Source organism: Balaenoptera ricei, chromosome 8, assembly GCF_028023285.1.
Source record: "Balaenoptera ricei isolate mBalRic1 chromosome 8, mBalRic1.hap2, whole genome shotgun sequence".
NCBI classification, from domain to species: Eukaryota; Metazoa; Chordata; class Mammalia; order Artiodactyla; family Balaenopteridae; genus Balaenoptera; species Balaenoptera ricei.
This window is the reverse complement of record NC_082646.1, coordinates 65,864,849-65,870,969: the sequence shown is the minus strand read 5'-3', so window position 1 is coordinate 65,870,969 and position 6,121 is coordinate 65,864,849.

Below are 6,121 nucleotides of genomic sequence, written 5' to 3'. Positions count from 1 at the left end.
TCCAGCTCTGCTCCTGGACTTTACCAACACATATGCTACCCCTACCCCACCTCTCTCCCCCCCCCACCCCGCCTTCCCACTCCCCAGAAGCCCACCTGAGACACATGCGACCCTGCTCTAGGAGCTAAAAGAGGTAAAAGGAGGGAAACTGGCATCTGTTGAGCAACAACCTGTGCTGAGCACTTTCATATATTTTTTTCTAATTTAATCTCTTCAACCACCCTATAGCGAATATCCCCATTTTACAGAAGAGGAAGCAGAAGCTCAGAGATGGTAAACTGAGGTCACACAGTAACGTACAGTGTCAGGATTAGACCAGGTTATCTAATCTAAATCCATGCTCCTGCTGCACCAAACCACTTCTCAGCTCTGTCTAGCTGCCATTTGAGGGTGCTGGCGTACCTGCCATGTCTCCTCTGTCCCTGACCACCTGCCCCTGCCCCGCCCAAGCCCTGGGTCCATGAGCAGCAGGCCAGGGATGAGAGGGAAAGGGGATTCGCTTCCTGCTCAAAGGCTGGAGGACCTTGGAGCCCAGGACAGCTCCCGGCTGCCCCCTCAGCCCCATGCCCATGATCTGGGCCTGCCCTCTGCAGACCCAAATCCAGGTGCTGGGCTGGAATGCCGATCCCCGGCCAGCTTCTGTCAGTTCCCCTCCAAGAGGCTGGTCCTTGTTTTCTGTATCACACACTGGCCCTGTGTCCTCCCCTCCCCCAGTGTCCTGCTTCTTCATGGACAGGCCCTTGGTATGGGGACTCCCAGACCCCTTTGGCTCACATACTGCTCTGTGGCTCCATCCTACCCAGAATACCCTTGAATGTCCATGTCTGACTCTTTGTTTTCAAATTTTCTGACTGCTTTGAAACTGTGCCTGTCAACCTCACACCTTAGTTCCCTCTACCCACCAGCCATGTCTGCCTGGATTTACTCTCCTCCTTCATACGGCCTGTCCGCTCTGAGATCCCAGGGTGCCCCGTGGCCCTGCCTGCAATGACCAAGGCACCCAGTTTCCATCACCGGGTTTCATGCCCCCGAACATCACTGGCTCTGTCCTGAGTCCCTCATATCACTGGTGAGCCCTCCCTTCATTATCTGCAGGCCACAGTCCTAGACCCTGATGTGGGTCAATGTTCCCTAAGGCCCTCCATGTCCCAAGCTCTTCAAGCTTGGACCTCAGCCAAGACATGAGAGCCCAGACCTTACAAATGTTCCTGGCCTTACCCAGATGGCCTCTCTGGCCACCGTCCAAGCCCTGGCTTGACAGGCAGTGGACAGACTCTTGGTGTAGCTCCCCAGTGGTGGTCAGGATCAAACAACAGGCAAGTAGACTACAAAGCCCAAACAGGGTTTATCCCCATGACAATAGCCACAAGCACAACATGGTAATATATGCACCCAGGAGGCCACAGCTCGTACAGGCGGCTGTGAGTCATTCATGGCTCAGCCTCAGAGCAAGTGGAACTGCGGTTCTGGTGTGCATGCTGCCCTGCTGCTGGGGGCAGAAGGACTAAGTCTAGAAAACCAGCATTTTCCACGTCTCAGCCCTGGTCTAGCTCTTTGACTCAGGACTGGTCCCATCATAATCCCTGACCATCAGGTTCTCGGGGTCCTTCAGAGAATGCCCAACTCCACCAGTCATTATGGGAATACATATTGAAACAGCTTCACAGCACCACTCCTGAGCAATATGGCAAGACAGGAAAAAAATCAAAACAAAATAAAACGGACTTGTGGTTGCTAAGGGGGAGGGGGATGGGGGTGGGGGAGGGATGGTTTGGGAGTTTGGGATTAGCAGATGCAAACTATTATATATAGAATGGATAAACAACAAGGTCCTACTGTAGAGCACAGGGAACCATATTCAATATCCTGCAGTCAACCATAATGGAAAAGAATACGAAAAAGAACATATATATATATATAAAACTGAATCACTTTGCTGTATAGCAGAAATTAACACAACATTGTAAATCAACTATACTTCAATAAAATAATTTTTTTAAAATAAAATAAAATAAAACAGCTCCAAACAAATAAAAATGATGAACCTTACTATTGGAGGGCTGTGTGGAGTGGCCATACATAATTGGTGGCACGGTAAATGGGTTCAATATTTCCAGAGAACTATCTAGTAATATGTGACAATATAAAACTGTGCACATCCTTTGACCTAGTGATTCCGCTCGGGGATTGCTTCCCAGTAAAATGTTAAGAAAGTAATTTGTACAGAGATATTCATAGCAGTGATATTTATAACGGCAAGAAATTGGAAAGGGCCCAGAGGTTCAGCACTTGGGGACTGACTCAGCAAACTGGGTCGAGTGAGCACCTCAGATGCTCGGCAGCCAGGAGGTGTGGACGCGCGCAGGGTCGGGGGAGTGAACGTGCGTCCCTGGCAGGCCAGACAGGAAGTGACCCGGCTCAGAGCCCCCCAGACTCCAGCTCCACCGTGTAAACGTTCAGTCAGTTACTTCACGTTACCTTCATGTTGATTCAGTTAAGTCAGTAAACTTCGTGTGAATTAGGAGAGCTTTAAAGGTCGTTTTTCAAAAGACATTAAAAATGTTAAAAAAAAAGGAACTCCATCGACAAAATTCCATAAGGATCCTTGGGCACGCTTGCCTTCCAAGATGTCCTCTCTTGAACCTCTGTTCTCTTGTGTCTGTGCAGAAGGAGCCAGGCTCACCCGCGGGACCAGATGGGGGCGGTGCAGGGGCTGGTGTGGACCTGGGGGCCCTGGGCGCTGAGATGGCTGTGAGGACCGCAGGCCTGTGCGTGAGGCCCCAGACACTGTGCTGGTGCAAGAACCCCATCCTTTCAGGCTTCGTCCTTCTCTTCCTGAGTCTTTCTCCCTCAAGGGACCACCCTGGGCACCATTCTTTCTCCTCTGTGTCTCAGGAAGAGGTTATTGAAGAGGCCTTCCCCTCACATGAGATTCTGGGGGACTAGAGCATCTCCAAGAGTCAAAGCAAGAGCGTCTATTGGTGGCATTGCAGGCAGAGGCCTGGGCTTCCACACGCCTACAGTAGGACTAGCCCGGGGTATGAGTCCTCACCCAGCTACAGCGCTCCATCGGAATCACCTGAGCGGCTTGCAAAATAGAGATTATTGGGCCCCATCCTAAACTCTTTGGGGGTAGGGGCTGGGAACATGTATTTTTCAAATCTCCAGAGGTTTGCAAGGGGCAAATCACCGTCCTAGAGCCTCTCTTGCCTAAGAAAGAAGTCATGGGTCTGTCTTCCTGGGTTCCTGGGTTCAGAGGGCTCTTATGTGGACCAAAGGCCAGCTTGCAGTCAGCAGTCATGGCAGAGACCATAGCCCCTCACACACACACACACACACACACGCAGACACACACATAACCCTCAAGGGAAGGCCCCAGCCCAGTAGCCTAGAACATCGGGGAAGGTCCTCCACAGGCCCCCGAAATGGGAACCAGCCTCCTTAGGTCCCCAGAGACCTAGCTTCCCAGCCCCTGCCTTGGCCCCAGCATTGTGTGTCCCTGACACAGGCAGCCTCCCAGATGTCCGGTCCCCCCACTGCCGGCTGCAGGGTCACCAGCTGCAGCTGCTCCTAGTGCACGCCCACCTCCCAGGTGGGGCATCGGGGCCTGCGGCCCCTCCCGCCCAGGCCATACTTACGGAGTCATCTTATAAAGCTGCGTCCTCCTCTCAAACAGCGACCCTCCCCAGGCCCAGGGCCACACCCCGGCCACGGGCGTGGCCTGGGCAGACTCGGTCTCACCGCCCCCTGTCTCCAGGACTCTCTTCAGCTTCACATTGGTGCTTGAGTCCCCCAGCCTGTTGTCAGGAAACACCGAGAGTCGTCACCCCTGCCCCCATCCAACCACCCTGCCAATTGACAACCGCTGCAGTGGCCTCTGTGGTCCTGGGGAACTGAGAGAGCACGGGGAAGGATGGGGAGGGACTCTGGATTGGGGGGCTCGTCCCAGGGGTGCTGGAGCAAGTTTCTGAGCCCTATCTAGGATGTTGAGGAGTGACAGGAAGGAGGCCACTTCTGCTGAGATCTTCCTGCAAACTGTTCCCGAGGGAGCAGGAGACCTGGGGACCCCGGAGCTCCCCCAAAGGCACAGTCCTCAAGCCTGTGGGGCCTGATTTGGGGGATCTGGCTGCCTTCGGGGATAGGGGCAGGGGCAGAACCACCTTCCCAGCAATGGCAGGGCTGTACACGCTGGGAATGAGCTTGGGCTGAAGGAGCGCGGGACAAACAGGTATGAAGGCTGGCCCCACTGAGCTGACCGCCTCACGGCAGGATCCCGGAGCGAGGGTGTGGGCAGCACCCAGCAGCCCTGCCCTGACGGAGGGAGGCCAGGCCTGGGCTCCTCGGGGATGTGAGGTCACACAGACTTGAAGGGTCCAAGTTCTCCCTGGGGGCACTGGAAGGACATTTCCGCTCCCATCTTGGGCCCCCCTCTCATCACCCTCCTGCACTCTGGTCTATGCCCAGGCTCCCTCCGGTTTGCTGATAGTGCCCAACTAAGAGGGGTGTTTGGGGGCAGCTCGGTGGGGCTGGAGGAAGCCAGGGTTACCGACTGAGGCCTCAGCACTCGGTGGGCGTCGTCACAGAGGCCAGACTTTAGGAAGAACTCAAGTGTTTTGCATCCTGTTCAGAGAATCTTTGTTCTGCTTTTACAGCAACAGTGGACAGAGAACATCAAGGGACAGGGAGGCCCCTTGCTGCTTCACAGCCAGCCTCACACTGTGCTGTCCCTGGGAGCCGTGGGGAAGGGCCGGTGTCACACAGACCCCCATGAGGGTGCACTGATGGCTGAGGCTGGTGACCCACCAGCCAGGAGGAGGGAGCAAGTTGAGCTGCATCAACTGCTGAAATTGCCCGCAACTAGGCAGAGCCAAATCCTGGGTAACCAAGGGCATGACCGTGACTGTGCTACATGGGAAATGGGCATCGAGGCTCACACAGTATCTGCCTGAGGATATTCAGTTTTCTCATCACCCTTCAGTCTCCATAGTGTCTTTGTGGACAAGGCTTCACAGCCTTGGGATTCTCTGACCCAGTGGTTCTAGTTGGCAACCAACATAGAAAACATAAAAGCAAGTGGCTCTGGACGAAGCTGGGGGAGGGCGGGGACTGGAGTACCACACCCTCAGCTTCTCCCTCCACCTCCAGTGATTCCCTGGAGTTAGTTCTGGGTGACCCTGGGGCGCCAAATATCATTTGAAAGTCACTGGTCTGGTCCAACCTTCCCATTTTCAAAAAAGGAAGCTGAGGCCCAGAGTGGGTAGTGATTTGCCAAAGGTCACACAGCAAGTTGGTAGCAAAGCCAGGACTGGAGCTAGAACTGAGGCCCCAAGACTCCTAAGCATTGTGACCTCCAGCTCCTACCGAAGGCAGCCAGCCACCCAGCCCATGGTTCTGAACTCCTCCAGCCTTCTCCTGCCCACTATGTGGCTCTCACGAATGCAGGGACCTGGCATCTGGGCCACCTCTTCCAGAAATGAGGCCAAGTCAGGCACCTGAGTTCCTGGCCCTTCAGGACTGGATCTGGACAACTGTTCTGAAAACCTTCTCATTCTTTTCTCCCGGGGAACCTCTCCACTCCCACCCCCCCAACCCCCTGCCAACCTGCTGGGACCCCCAACTCTACTTCCTGATGGCTCCCCTGAGCTCTAAATGCCTCAGAGTCCCTCCAGAAGAACCCCGACTCCCCAGGTCCGAAACTGAACTCATCTCACTGCAGACCTGCTCCTCCTTCTGTGTTTTCTGGCAACATCTACCCAATCACCCCAGAAACCCAGATGCCACCCTAACTCCTCTGTCCTTCACCTCGCCCTGTGGGTTCGACCTTCAACGCCCTCCTATCAGTCCCTCTCCTCTGTCCCCCATGGCTCTCTCTGGGTTTAGGCCTCAGGTGTCCCCAGCCTCCTTCCAATCTCCTGACCTCCAGTTCTGCCTGCCTCAAGAGCGTCACACTTTCCAAAGTCCATCTGAGCACATCACCTTTCTGCTAACAAGGATTTTTCGACAGCCACTCATTCCACAGGACAGAATCCAAACCCCTTGTGAGGCTGTGTGAGCTGCCGCCCTCTGTCTCCGGCTTCTCCCTGCCCTCCCCTCCAGGCTGGCCCACCTCTGCTTTGCTCCA